Source organism: Triturus cristatus, chromosome 5_1 (assembly GCF_964204655.1).
Source record: "Triturus cristatus chromosome 5_1, aTriCri1.1, whole genome shotgun sequence".
In the NCBI taxonomy this organism is placed as follows: Eukaryota; Metazoa; Chordata; class Amphibia; order Caudata; family Salamandridae; genus Triturus; species Triturus cristatus.
The window spans coordinates 702,193,557-702,209,495 of NC_140587.1; the positions used below are offsets into that span (position 1 = coordinate 702,193,557).

Consider the following 15,939-nt stretch of genomic DNA (forward strand, 5'->3'; position numbering starts at 1 on the left):
TTGAGTTACACATCTGTTGGTGTAAAATAGCCAGTTTATATAAGTACCTACGTAGTGCAAAGATCTGGCCTGTGTACATAGCTGCATGCGTAGGTGTAGAGGCGCTTAATATAGGCTAGGTTAGACCACTGACGGAGTCATCTTAATATGGATCCAGCTGTCTGCTTAAATGGCATGTCGCAACGGCCTGGTCCTCTAATGACAAAGCTTACTAGTGCCAATATAGATATCAAGTGGTACGTAATCTTAGGGTCTCATTTAGAGTTTGGAGGAAACTCTACATAGGGAGTAGACTCAACTGCCAGAATTTCTTCCACTATGGGAATATTACCGTGGATGAAATACAACTGGGGGATTGTACTCCGTAATTAGCGTCCCCTCCCAAAATTGAAAAATGTTGGGTTCCTTCTAAACTCTGAATGAGACCCTAAGGCCCATAATTCTACAAACGTGATGAAGAGTCTGAAGGCTGTTCTTCGAAGGACCATAAAGAGATGCCACATCAGAGAAAGAGGATCAGCATACGGTATTAATCACCGAGCACCTACAATCTGTTCATACTCTAATTAAAGATTTAAATAAACGCTTCACATTAAAGGGCATCAAAGTGTGATACATGTTAATGTTGATTAAAATGGATTTTCAAGTATTCTTTCTGTGAACAGGCAGTTGTCTATGTGAACGACAACCAACACAAAACATACAAAGGCGAGCCACTAGAACTACTGGAGATAAAAGTAAAGTATGAACTACTCTAATGAGGGAGTAATACACAACCCAAATAATAATAGCTTGTCATAACTACCAATGGGAATACAACTTACTTTTGTTTTTTAATATACAGAGTACTTTGATAATGATGGCCTCATTTAAGGTTTTGGCGACAGTGCGGAATCTTTGCAGTAATCATAACAGTGAAAAGTCAAATTCCAAACAAATAGAAGTGTGAGGTTAATATTGTCAGCTGACGTAACATCAGAGTTACAGAGCCTGCCACAAGATATACCATTAACACCACCAAACAATAAATATCGAATCAAAAGACCAACGGGGAATCTCTAGCCCGAGAACGCAGAGCAAGCAGGACTCTTGTAGAAGGCTAGATGCAAATACAAAGGAGAAGCAGATAGAATGGCACAGACACGTTGCAACAAAGAAGACCAACACCTCTGTGACGGGAGGGGACATCCCTTGCACTGAACCCACTGACGCAGACTGCCCTCACAGATGTCACCCTCTTTTTCATTTTTATGAAGGATATCCATTTAGGTCACGGTTTTTGGCACCACTGAGATCTCAGCTACAGAGGGTCTAGAACCGCTTGTGGCACAATGGATTGCTGTGTGAATTTAGTAACTGCAAAGAATGTGTTCCTCACACTTGTAGCCCTACATGCATTATTAGTTTGTATCATCATGGTGGTGACGGCAATGGCCCTAAAGCTGCTGGTAGTCACGTGGTGCGTTCCACACTGTGTGCTATATCACACAAGACAGCAGTACCTCGGGTTAGGTTCAAGGCATATGTAAGCAACACTAAGATGCCTCTCTCCACTTTTCCACGTATGGTCACAATGTGGCCCTTGTGACAAAACATGCGTTGCTGGTGGTGGATAGGTCAGTGCTTTCTGTGCTGCTGTTGTAGTTCAGGTCGTCTTCAAACCTCCTTTTTCCTCTGGATTGCCCGTATACATTGGATCTTTGCCCTGATCCGGCCCTCTTAGAATGTCGGTAACAGCTTGTGCCAAGATCCTAACCCAAATGCACTACTGTAACTAGTGAGCCCATTTAGCATGTGCATCTCCTCTCATACCAAGTCACCACTTTTTCAAACCGTGAATGCAGTGTGGTGCTACAGGCAGAACATTTACTGTGTTAAATAGGACAGTCTAGGGTCTTATTTTATTGGGTGGAAAAGTGAACATCAGTTTTTCTTTAGCTTTCAACAGATGGTCTTGTGTGAGCTTTCCATTAGTGCAAGAGTAGAGCACTTTCAGTTTTCTCACAGTTCTGGTGCATGCATGCGTTGTGAAGTTTCCAGTCTATGATTCTAGTTCCAGCGCTAACACCTGAGGGGCTTTGCGCACCTGTGCTACTGCACTTTACCAGCACTCTAGGGATTCCACAGCATTTCCAGCACTCTTTTAACCACAAATACTATTTGAATGTTTATAATTATGTATCTGATAATGCTAAATGAGGTCAAAGGTACTTTCAATAAAAACAGCTGACCATGTAAATGGGTCTCAATGAAGCCGAAAATGTAGAAGTACAAAAAATGTTGGGAAACAGATATTCAATTAAATAAAATGGCAGGAGCCAGAATTTACAGCAAAATAAGGTGCTACGAGGGCTACAGCAATGGACTGTTCTAATTCTAGCACAACGGCTGTTAATTCTTACATTTCAATGCATGCTTTTAATATGTGCAGTGGGTTTTCAGAGGCGAATGACAGGCTAAGGCCTACATTTACTATTAACACGTCCTGTGGGAATGAGGAATATCTCACACAATACAAGCATTTATTTACAAGGCATGGAGGTTTGTCTCAAGAAAGTATTCAAACTGTATTTAAGTTGTAGTAGAAAGAGGTGTGAGACCAGACAGGTACGTGGAGTCATTTATGTTACCACAGAAGGAGAAGATCAATGGGAATTATCAACTCTTAAGTGAATTAAAGTGACTTTGTACACTCTTGAGCTTGAACATAAAGAGGTACGACCTATTTACTCCCTGGTACTGCCATGTACACCTGGCTTCCTGAACTTGCGCACACAGAACATGTTTTTCAGCACCTGGCTTACTTTTACATTGGTAAAAGAGCTCAAATGCACAAAATCCTCACCACCAAAAGAGTAACTGCCTAACAATCCGCGTGCCATACTACCTCCCCCAAAAAGCCTTACTTTAATTGGTTGTAGTGCTGCCAGTGTCCCACGCCAGGGAGGGCCCTGCGCACCGCAGAGGTGTGCGTTATGCCCCTGTAGGAAGTGCACGGCTGCTGTCGACAGACCACTCCTTCCTTGCACGTTCATCTGTCGGCCTTCGGACAGCGAGTGACGTACGACGTGGAGGGGAAAGGTTGGCAGCCCTAGCACGGGCACCGAGAGGAGCCGAGCCACGGACACGCGCAGGAAACGCCAAGGGACCGGGCGCGTGACTGCTGCCTGCAGTGTTTGCTCACAGGGGCGAGAGCTTCATTTCCGTTTCTGAGAGCAGGCCGCTCCCAGGGGAGCAAGCATGGCTTCAGGGTGCAGGCACTTCATAAAACCGCGCCTCTTTTCATATCTTTTCTACTCTCGGTCTGCGCAGCAAGGAGGATTCCAAGCTTATGAGGAGATGAAAATAAAAAGCCAAGGGCTAGTTTAAATGATGATCAACTGTGGGTAGCTCGAGCCTTCTGTTTCCTGTCGCCACTTTACACGCGCTCGCGGCACACGGTGCTGCTGACACTCGAGGTACAGCAGAGAAGCGGGCTGCAAGGCACGCAGACGCCGCTGCTAGGAGGCGGAGGAGCTATAAAAGGGATCGACCTTTCTACCCCGCTCTAAAAAAGCAAATGGATGGGACCGCCGAACTTGAGATTCACAGACAGTCTGCACTCTCAACTGCGCGTCACGAGACTGCGGCGGCCGCATGAAAGCAATCACAGGGCATACCCAGAATTATATGATTACACAACGGGTATTTATGTGGGTACGGAGCTTGGGATCCGAGCAAGGCGGAATTAGGAGAGTTACAAGTGAAGACATGTCCAATAAATGCACAGGACTGTGTCTAGGTATCAGACATACACATCCTCGGGAAGGCGACCCATCAGAAGCGGGGACGCGTTTTCGTGCTCTCACGTGCGCCATCAGCTGCACGTTTTTCACAGCCTCCCTTCCGGTGACACACAACACGTCTACCTGCTCAGGAGGATTCTTCGACTCCGTGCTTGAAATGAATAAACTGAAGAGCAGATATGCAATACCAGAGGGCCACTCTCCAATGGAAGGTATTGCACCTGTGCTGCAGTGCTGAAGTGCAAGCGACCCCCCTCTCAGAATAAAGACATGCAGGTGCTGAATACCCGACAGCACCGGCCCATTTAAAGCAGTGCTTCGACTTTGCCACATTTCCATCTTATTGGTTCTCCCAGAGAACTTTGCAATACAGCACTCACTACTGGAGACGTACTACAAGAGCAGTCACTTCTAGGGTCATCGCACTATAGACACACATAGAGAGACCTGCCCCTACAGCCCTTGCCCCGTAATCGATGTAACGCATAGGGACCTCCTACAACAGGCATCTTAACTAGCGACCTCCCACTACAGCAGTCCCCTCTTCGCTCGCCCACCCTTCCAATCGCCTGTGCAGACTTCCTACGTGGGACACAGCGTGGGCCTATTAGCAGAACAGTCACACCGAGACCCCCCTCCCCCCCCCCCCAGGAGTCAACCCTAAGGAAGAAAACATGGAACATCATGAGCAAACTTCGGAACTTTCCTACTTCGGAAGTTACCCAATGCCACATGCAGAGTTGCATTCAGTACAGTGTCTGCATGAAAAGGTTTCCCAGTTACATGCAAGATCCTATGGGAATGGGCCACACTAACGACCTTGTTCATTACAGTGTGCCAAAGCAACCTTAATTCCTGGATATGTAAATGTGCTGAAAGACAGGGGTCCCTTTTTAGGTCTAGCTTGCCAGCGTAGCCATCTTCTAGACCTATTGTTACTCATTTTTTAAATATATATATATATAGTGGTCTTCAGCGAAAAATACCATCTTACCTCGTGCTATTGGCTGTTTACACTTCGTGCTATTGGCTGTTTGGAGTATCACTCCGCCTCCTATGGAGTGGTAGCATTGTTATGTTATGTTAAATAATTTTTAAAGCGCAACGGTTACCCAGAGGTGTCCTGGCGCTGTTACCAAATCCTAAATAGCTAAAAATACCAAGGAGCGGATTGTGGAATGAGCCGGTTTACAGGATAAATAACCATGTTTTTAATGCCCGTCTAAAGGACAACAAATCTGGCAGATTTCTGAGCTGCGCCGGAAGATTGTTCCACGCCTTAGCTGCCCCCACGACAAATCTTCGGCCTCCCCATGAAAGCTTTTTTATTTTGGGGATTGATGCCAATTTCACACCCAATGACCACAGATTTCTAGTGGGTATATACCACTTTAAATGCTTTTGCAAATAGTCAGGCCCAGTCGCATGAAGAGCCTTAAAGGCAGTGCTTAATGTTTTGAAAAGTATCCTTTTCCTGACTGGAAGCCAATGTAGCTTTTGAATTTCTTTGGAGATGGGTGCAAATTTAGGGATCCCGGTCAATAGTCTGGCTACTGCATTTTGTAGCCTTTGTAGCTTGTTCAGGAAACGTTCCTGGACGTTTAAATAGAGACTGTTACAGTAGTCAAGTTTGGACATCACCAAGGGCGAGACCACTGTTTTCTGGCTTCCTGCCGGTAGGAAGGGCAGAATTTCTTTCACAGTCTGCAGCACAAATGACGTGGAATGCATAAGGGACTTTTTTACGTCTCAAATCTACAATTTGTCACGGCACATAAAATTCTTTATATCTTGAGATGCATCCTGTACAGAAATCAATCGCAAGCTTTTTAATTTTTTTTTTTTATGACTCCTGCAAGCTTTTAAAAATATTTTAATCAGGCCTCAAATGCCAAGCCAACCCTGATAGCGTGGCCAATGCTGGTCACATTTTGTGTAGTGTTGCACAAGGGAAAATTACTGCAATGGTATTACATGCCCAGGAAGCATGGCATGGTGGCAGAGGATGCTGTACATATTGCACCTCAACATTCAAAAAGACCATCATGTTGCATTGCCCAGGGATGTTAAAAGGACACACGCATCACACATGAAAGTAGGTTTACTAGTGTTCATTAATCAAACACCCACCTTAAAGTAGTTACTTTCATTAAATACGGCTACAGTCGCCCTTCACCTTCTGAGATAATGCAACTTTCTTGCAGGTAAAGGGGGACAAAAGGTTAAAGGTTTCATTGTTTCTATAAACATTGGTAAATGTAATTAAACAAATAGGTTGAAAGGTCTGCACAGACAGACAGAGCGAGTAAGCGAAAAACATAGACCTGGAGCCTGTCACGCTGACTGTGTTCGTGTTTTGGTCTTGCTGTCTAGCCCCTTGGTATCTTTGTGGTCTCAAGCTGTATGGAAAGTTAGTGATCATTGTCTGCCTTGTAGCCTACTACGTGCGCAGAGCCAGAACAAAAAAAATTTTCTTTGCAGGTTTTTTTCTCTGCGCCAGGTGCATAGGGGAATTGTGCCAAACCGTTGCCTGTGCTGAACACGTGCTTTGTATGAGGGAGAACTCCTCTGCGGCTGTCTGCGGTGTGTGGTAGGGGCTTGCTCTACTCCTGCCAATGGTTGGGAAGCTGCCATGGTTTCGGCAAGTGTGTGAAGATTGCAATGTAGTTGCCAGTTCCCGAACTGATCAATACTGGCTCTATATGTGTAAGAAAGGTCTCACTGCTGTACCTGTGCTGTGTGTTACCGAACTTTCAGTCACCTCACACAGGCTGTAGTAATTACAATAGTCTTTTTTAAATAAAACTATGTAGCATAATCAGTACTATCTCTGAGTAATCGAGTACTGGGTAAAGTAATCCAGTAATCTTCTGTAATCCAGAATTTGTAAAATAACTGCAGGAATTGCCATCAAATGCAGAGAAAGTCGATCAGCATCTCCTTCGGTAATACAGTATAGGACAATGTAATTGGGTTACTACTTTTCCATAAATGCTGACTAAAGGAAAGAGAGTAATTACATTGTGCGAGCCAGTGCTGGGTAAACCAGATAAAAGAATACAAGTAATCTTTTGTAACCCAGTAAGAGGTACAGTAATCATATCAACAGCTTTGTGTTGTATGTTTAGGGTAAAATGATCAGAATGTCCTGTAATCGCGGATAAGAGTGTAGTAATATTAGTTACCACCAACTTGAACCCAATGCAGTGTCAAACACTTGAAGAAATCTACTTGCACATGTCATTGAAGTGTAAAATAATCAACATCATTTCTAGTAATCTGATGCAGAGTAAAGCAATCAGAGTATTCTCCTTATAGTATTACATGCAGAACGCGTGCAGAATATGGCAGCCAAGCTAGCCCTGTCCCGCCGTCGGTCTGACTCTTCATCTACGGCGCTAGCCGATCTTCACTGGCTACCAGTTTCACAGCGAGTCATCTTTAAGGCGCTTTGTCTGGTGTTTAAGGGACTTCATGGGCAAGGACCGGTTCCACTGCAGGAGCTGTTCCAGTGGTATGTGCCCACTCGCTCCCTTAGGTCACTGTCAGCACATCTTGTGGTAGTCCCAAAGGTATTGAGGGCTCGCATGGGCGGCCGAGCCTTTGGTTTCGTGGCGGCCAAATATTGGAATTCTCTCCCTTTGTTGTTGAGAAGCTCTAGGGAGTTTCTCTCTTTTAAGAAAGAATTAAAAACGTTTCTTTTCCCTAGGCCTGCTTAATTTCATCTGACTGCTATGCGTGGTGTTGGTATAGTTGTCTAAAGCGCCAGGATACCCTTCGGGTGACAGTCTGCGCTATACAAATATGCCATACATACATACATACATACAACTATTATGACTGCATGACATGCTACTTATTTTAACGCTTTTTCAGGGAGAATCTGTTTTTACACAATTGAATACTAGGTTCACAGTGATGACCAGAAGGGCAGCTTGATCATCCGTTCCCTTGTGGGGACCACTACACAAAGAGCAACAAGAGAGCTCCACACCCTATATTTTATGTGATCTTGTTCCCTTATGTTCTCTATTCTGCATCACAATTACCACCCTGTGCACATCATTTCCTCTTCTCCTGAGCAAGCCCCTTCATTTGTACATACTCTTTAGGGCCTATACCATACTATGGTATTTATCATGACTCTCCGTAAATTCCTAAAACCACTACAAATGGTTTAAAATGAGGTAGCAAGACTGATCCTTAACCCAGAGAGGGAGAACTTTATTTCTGTGGCCCTTACACCCCTACATTGGCTGTCAGACAAATGATTACGTTCAAGACCATCTGCTTTGGTCCAATAAGCTAATTATGGCTCAAAACAGAATCTCTTATCTGGGAGATTTGTGCACTATTTTAATAGGCACATGCTGCAACTTGAGGCAGCAGCCCCGGATAAGCTACCAAGATTTTGGGGCGAGAAGAGCATCTGTAGCGGCTGTCAAGCACTGGAATGCTGTTTCTCTATCTCTACAAACTCAAACCGGTCTACTGGGATTTAGCAAAATGCTGGAAAGATGGCGTTTTGTGAAGCGAACTTAGCAATGTGGCTGAGCAGTCATTCAAATGCAGTTGTTCTATGATGCCATGATACCTTCTAGAGAAGGCTTGCACTCTGCAGGCTCCCAAAAAAATATGCATAAAATAAATTCCTTCAGACACCCACATGCCACTCCCACCCTCTACATCCAAATGCCCTAGAAATAAGAACAATCACTCCTCCTACCCCCTTAGGCACAATCCCAACCCTCAATTCATCCTCTCTGTAGAAATATGACTAATCCTTCCTCCTGCACCCTTTGGCCCATTCCCATCCCTCCATTTATCATCTCTCCTTCCTTACTGTTATCCCTCCGCCAGCCCCACAGGCGAAATCCATTGATCTCAGAACCCACTATTTCAACACAAGTCACCATCCAGCACCACCCGCCACTGCACGGAAAATAAGCAACTAAGGAGTTCTCTTTAATGCCGAGCTCTCCCTTATTCCCTAAATTAATGCGGTGGTCAAGGGAACCGGCTTGCAACCCTCCCTTCTACAAAGAATCCTGCTCCTACACTTCGGCAACAAGTAACAACGGATGAATGGAGGTGCATATTATAACGCTGTATGACTCCATTTATTGGAAATTGACATACCAGAAGATATTATAATTCGATATCTAACTTTCGTTAAGAAGACAGGATATCATTATTCATCAATATAGTTGGCTATGTATATACATGAACCTTTTATTATTAATATTAAATTTGTATTGTAATAGATGTTTTTTATTTCATTTTTTTCAGCCTTGACAAAGAGGGTTACCTTGAAACACGTGTTGGTTGGTTTTGTGTTAAAAGGTGTTTGGATATAGAAGGGCCTCAATATTACCAGAATGGATATATGACTAAAAAAAATTGAAAGAATCTTTGGAGTACAACATCCTTTGTACAGTTATGATTTGGATTGAATGACACCTCCTACTTGGATTTTGAGATATTATGGTACACCGGTGGGGTCGGTGTTGGATACGCAAGCACCGTGTTCATTTTCCTCAATCCCCAAAGCTTGAAGTTTTGAACATACTTTGAGCAATATTCTTCTCTAACCTTATGCAAAGCAGAACATGCTTTTGTAATGTAGTACAGGTTAAAATACAGGATAAAATACTGAAGGAAACTAAATAAACTGGAATCTGGAAGCAAAATTGAAAATATTAAAACCTTTCGTAAATGTGTTGGAATTGGAAAATGGAAGCTAAAAATTAAGTTGGTGGCTTCAGATTGATTTGTGAAAGCAGTGCAACTGTTTTAAGCAGAATATACTATGGATGATGGATGACCTCAATTGAATTTAGAAAAGCTCCAACATAAAATATGTCATCATTTGTTTATTTTGATTAATAAAAGCTTGTTTCTGTATTTACGTGTATTGTTTTGTGGTATTATTCATCGAAATAGCTCAGGCCAGGGTCCTCGGCTTCCAGTAATGACTCATAGGGCAGGGTATGTGGGGTTGGATTCCAATACCAATTCATTGAGTTTCCACAGAATCCACTAATGATAAAGTGGGGGTCCACAGAAGTGAAAAGGTTAAGAACCACAGAATTAAAGTACTGAAACCGTTTCGTTTAATTTTTACATACATTAAAATACAAAAGATTATGAGACTGACTTAGAATACGGTTGATGCTCCCTAGCAGAGGACTTCCTGCCATATTTAGGGATCATCCCCTTAAGTAAGTTGGGGATCTTTGTGCCTTAATCAGAGTTGCAGCTGCATTGGCTCTGGTGGAGCTGAGGCTCTGCGGTCAGAAACCCAGTGCTTCCCCAACACTAAATAGAGCCGAGGAACCATACATTTGGTGGGGGAAGAGTACAGCTAATTTACACCAGTGGTACCACTCTGCCAAATTCTAATTGCCCCCATATGTACACTTTACCTTGCATTAGATCACAGAAACAGATTACAATGATTGCTTCTCTTTTTATTAGATAAGATCGTGGCTTACTTTACTGTGTGTTAGTTTATGGAAAATTCCTCATATTACTCTATTCTGTATCGGATCCAAGTGCAGGGAAATGGAACCAGAGTTACACGATTCTGTATTCTGATGCAGGGTGAAGTAACCAGGTCGTATCCAGAAATATAATGCAGAAAAAGGCAATGATAATAATCTCCTTCTGCAATCCAGTGAATAAATAATAAATTAAGTGGCAAACTCTCAGTCAAGAATCAAATGCAAAGTAATTCAATCAGAGTAACTAATTTTTAAATTCACTTTAGAGCACAGTAACACAAATGTCTTTTAGTCCAATGCTATGTAACGTAATCACGGTAACATTCGGTAAATGGACTTCCCGACCCCAAGTCAATCCCATAATAGAGCAAAAGACATTGTGTAAGGTCATTGGAAGGAGCTTGTTTTGCCACAACTCCAACTCCAAAGAGATAGATATAATGCTCACTCTTCCAAAATATGCCCCTATTAGCCCTCTGAAGTTGTCTCTATGCCAGACCAAGGATTTTTCCCAAGACCCATCCCCAAATAACCTTATATTAGCAAAGAAAGAAAGCCACCTTTCACACATACACACACTGATGTATGCTCCACAGTTTATGTAACCCATTTTTTTTAAAGCGCTTGACCTCAAATTCTCTTTGAACTTATTAACTTTACCAGTGATCGAAGGACAAAATTGGGCATGATGAACTGTTTGGCTGTTCATGAGTTAATCTTTTCCATCAAAACAGCTATGTTTGACTGTTTAATGATGAAGAAATGTGTAAGTATTTAACCTTTTATTTCTCCGGCAAAGGAAATATGGATGAATAGAGAATAACATTGACAACTCAAAATATTGTCATTCAAAAATCTATTACACTTAATTGATTGGGTGGAGCAGGAAATCACTCCTGCAAGGGCATTGGAAAGTCATAGCTACGCTGTCATACGACAACAGTATCCCTGGCAATATAACTGTGGTGACAGTGTAGTTCTGATGTCATGTCGCTTTATGGACCTAGCCCTGATGATAGCAACAAGGTGTATAGTTTTAAACTAGATATCAACCAGAGCCTCAAGGGTGAGTTGCTTTTGGCACTGTGTTAAAGCCAGCAGTCAGGTTTTTTTCATTGAAGGAAATCTAACAGATGGCATTTGTAGGGAAGGATTTTGGTTTTAGTTACCCACCTGAACAAACCATAGGGGGTTGAATATGTGTGCTGTAACACGCCTTGCTAGAACCTCTTTGGAAGGCGTGACATGCTTAGCAGTCTGCAAGGATCTTGTAAAAAACAATCATAAATAATACAAACACCTATTGATAAATATATATATCCATACCGACATCACAGAACATGTTGTTGTGTTAATGCTTTGCTGCGCCCTTTTGACCTACAATGTGCTTTCTCTTTCCACAAACTCGATGTTTGTGTTCCTTTGTTTTGAGATGCTTTTAGTATTACTGTTTTGTGACTTAAAAAACATTAAGGAAATGTTACTGTGAAACTGGACAACGTTCACAGTGTTTATTTCTGATCGCAGCGGCTGCTTCATGTCCGTTGCACCATTCTGGGAGTCCTTTCGTTGGCGCTTTCATGAGGACATGATGAGGAAGCTGGAAACTTTTGGCACAATCTCTTTAAAAGCACAGCGCGTTGGCAACTGGTTAATCGATTAGACCTATGTAGCGCTTTAGATCTCAAAGCGCTATGGTGGGTGCAGCAGTTACAACTCATGAAATATGGGGTGCAACTCACAAGGAGGGGGCAGGTTTGAGTGCACATTGGCTGCAATCGAACTCTTAAGATGATGGGCTGTGTGTATCCATTATCAGCACTCAGTCTTCACTAAGTGATCTTGTTTGTTTTGTTGTTGTGTCAATGCTTTGATGTGCCCGTTTGACTTACAACGTGCTTTCTCTTTCCACAAACTCGATGTTTGTGTTCCTTTATTTTGAGATGCTTTTAGTATTACTGTCACACACACAACCACACACACAACCACAAACACAACCACACGCACAACCACACGCACACACACAACCACACACACAACCACATATACAACCACACGCACACACACAACCACATATACAACCACACACACACACACACAACCACAACCACACCCACAACCACACACACAACCACACCCACACCCAACCACACACACAACCACACGCCCAACCACACACACACAACCACACACAACCACACACACACAACCACAACCACACCCACACACAACCACACCCACACACAACCACACACAACTACACACACACAACCACACACACACACACCACACAACCACACACACAACCACACATACAACCACACATACAACCACACACACAACCACACACACAACCACACACACACACAAACCACACACACACACAACCACAACCACACACACAACCACAACCACACACACACACACACAACCACACACACACACAACCAACCACACACAACCAACCACACACACACACAACCACACAACCAACCACACACAGGCACAACCACACCCACACACACACAACCACAACCACACAACCACACACACATAACCACACCCAACCACACATCCACACACACCCACAACCGCACCCATACACAACCACACACAACCACACACACACAAGTCCACACACAAGCACACAACCACACACAACCACACACACAACCACACACACAACCACACATACAACCACACACACAACCACACACACACACACACAACCGCACCCAACCACACCCGCACCCACAACCGCACCCACACAACCACACACACAACCACACACACAACCACACACAACCACACACACACACCACACACACAACCACACACACAACCACACACACAAGCACACACACCACACAAGCACACACCACTCAACCACACACACAACCACAACCATACACACACAACCACACACACAAAACCACACCCAACCACACATCCACCCCACACACAATCACACACACACAACCACACACACAACCACACCAAGCATTGGCATAGCCAATAGGTCTCGCCTTTGGGACCTTATAAGTGTTCAGCCACGCAACAGTTGATGTGGTTGCACCAAGGATATTGTGCTGCATAACTAAATACTTAGAAGGTCCCAAAAGCGAGACCTATTGGCTATGCCAATGCTTGTTTTCCTTTGTGTACTAAGATTCACATCCCAGTTACAATAACGTCCACTCTTGAGCAGATTATTGAAGCGCCAATCATCATAACTCATCGGGGTGGAAGAGATGAGAGGACCCGGCAGAACCGCATTTGGTTCCCGAAATTGGGAGAACGTCCAGTGAAATGGTTTCCAATCACTTAAGGATCTGTGAGTTTTTGGAAGGCGAGGAAGTCTTGTGATAGTACCATTGTAACCTGTTCTACAAAGACACAACACTGTTTCTGTTATTTCTGAATGCACAGAACATGCATAGAGAAGTAAACAATGAATATATGACGTTACTTTGCATGCGTTTACAACGCATGCCTTCACAACGCAGTCAGTACAACGACCGCGTTGTCACCACGAATACCATTACAACGCAAGTCATTGCAACTACTTGCTTTAGGGAGCGCTGTAGTTTGGAATAGTATAATTTACTATGCCAGTCTGTGCAACAGTAGGAAAGTTGTGGGATTTAAAAATCCAACACCCAAAGCCCCCTACAGCAACTCGTTGTAATGACTTGCGTTGTAATGGTATGTGTGGTAACAACGCGGTTGTTGTACTGACCGCGTAGAATTGGCACCATGTTGTACCAACAGCGTTGTAAACACTGTTTACCATAACCAATCAGCAGATAGAAGGAACAAAGCAAACCTGGAGATGACATCTACCTTAACAGTAGCCAATAGGACAAACCATGAGCAACTGGTTGCACATGGGAGGAACTGTGAAGCCTATCTGTAGTCATACACGCCAGTTTCAGTCACTGGCAACAGGGTGGACAAGTTCGCCCCAGGCCTGCTTCCATACTTTGCTTTACTGTTTTATCACGTGTTTTGTGGCTAGTAAAACTGATGACCTAAAAAAAAGTACACATTAAGGAAGAAATAAAAGAAGACTTGCGTTTTGGAAAAACAATTGAAATGTGTTTTTGGTTTTACCTCATTCATCACAAACTTACCCCCAAATGTAAAATGTACTCATCTCGAGGAAACCACAGGGTGCTTTCAGACTCCCGAGGCTTTTCTTGAGATTTTAAGATTGAGATTGTCTGGAGGCAAAAAACTGCCGCATTGTCTCACTTAATTATCTGTGAGGAATAGTTAAAAGATCTGCTGGAGTAATGATACCAATAAAATAAACTTTGGAGTCCTTGGTGGTGGCAGCGGGAGCCTCATGGGGAAAAATCATGTTCAACAAATGAAGATGTGGTCAGCGTGTGGTGGAAGTGCACACTGGTTGACCCGTGTCGACCACTCACAACAGCCAGTCAAGAACATTTAGTACCATTAGTAAAACAAACACAAAAATTACAGGCGCCAGTTGGGTGGGAGGGACGTCATTCTAAGGACATTAGCCTTTCAAAAATTAAACATCTTACACAAAGATGCTTTCATATTTCAATGTAGACATATTTTGAAACAAGCATTGGCAAAGCTAATAAGTTTGATGCTTGCAGTTGAGCGCTCACAAAAGCAATTAAAGGATTGCTTTGTGTATACAATGCACGGGTGAGATAAAGAATTTAGGGCTGGATGTACAGATGTATCCTGTAGTCATAAACCCTGCAGTATGCAAAATCATATAGTTTGCAAACGTAAACTACTTTAAAACTATTTGGAAAACCTCTTACCGGCTAGAAAGGTCTTTCTGGCTAGTAAAAGAGCTTTTGTGACCCTTCCCAAATAACAAATATGAAGGAACGTGAAAGAGGCGCTCCTACTATCCGTGACTCAGAAGAAATGTATCAATGGTTTGTGACCAGTGATCAGCAACCTACACAGTGGTTACTTTGTATAAAAAAAACATAAGGGCCCAGACTCTCGTCGGGATGCAGCTTGCGCCAGCCCATTTCTCCTGTAACGCTGCCTAAAACAGACCCAATTACTCACCAGGAAGTGGGGAGAGAATGTGGCCTAATGGCCAGAGCTGCCAACTTCGGAGCTGGGGAACCAGGTTCAAGTCTCGGCATCAGCTCAAAATCCTGTGATTCAGGGCAAATCATTTAATCTCTGTGCCTACCAAAACTGAGTGTGAAACTATAGCGCCGGTATAGGTGATTAAGTGCCAGTGCTGAGTACCGAAAACCACCGGCTCAAATTAAGCACTGCACCTACACCTCAAAAGGGTGGCACCTGATTCGTAAAAGGGAAGATGTGCCCATTGGACAGATTCCCATTAGGAAAGGATGGCGAGCAGGCAGTGGTCCAAAGGTTCACTTTCTGCTCTCTCCTGTGGCTTCCCAAACAGGCTTACTTTTTTTGAAGCAGCACTTGTACAATTAGTGGACATGGGCTGCTTTTAAAAGGAAAAAAAATCTTGTTTATCAGAGCAAAAGCAGGGATAGAGGTCTGCTGTCTCTTGTAGTCCTCCATCAGTGCATTTGCAGCGAATAACAGGAGGTTGCAAAACGTGACCTACCGAATTAGTATTCGATGAGCAGATTATTTTGCGTCCACCCAGCAAATGAACCATTTGC

At 43.4% G+C, this 15,939-nt stretch overlaps 1 protein-coding gene across 3 annotated transcripts in view; it reads right to left on the bottom strand.

The window, feature by feature from the left end:
* MAPRE2 (microtubule associated protein RP/EB family member 2) overlaps positions 1-15,939 on the bottom strand; it is a 672,904-nt gene that overhangs the window by 154,502 nt on the left and 502,463 nt on the right. Inside the window, exon 1 of one of the 3 annotated variants that reach the window (XM_085605671.1) lies at positions 2,907-3,424. The exons of the other annotated variants lie outside the window; for them this stretch is intronic. The gene's annotated coding sequence lies outside the window, so the exon portion shown is untranslated. Of the gene's footprint in view, positions 1-2,906; positions 3,425-15,939 lie in introns of those variants that run through there. 3 annotated transcript variants of the gene reach the window in all.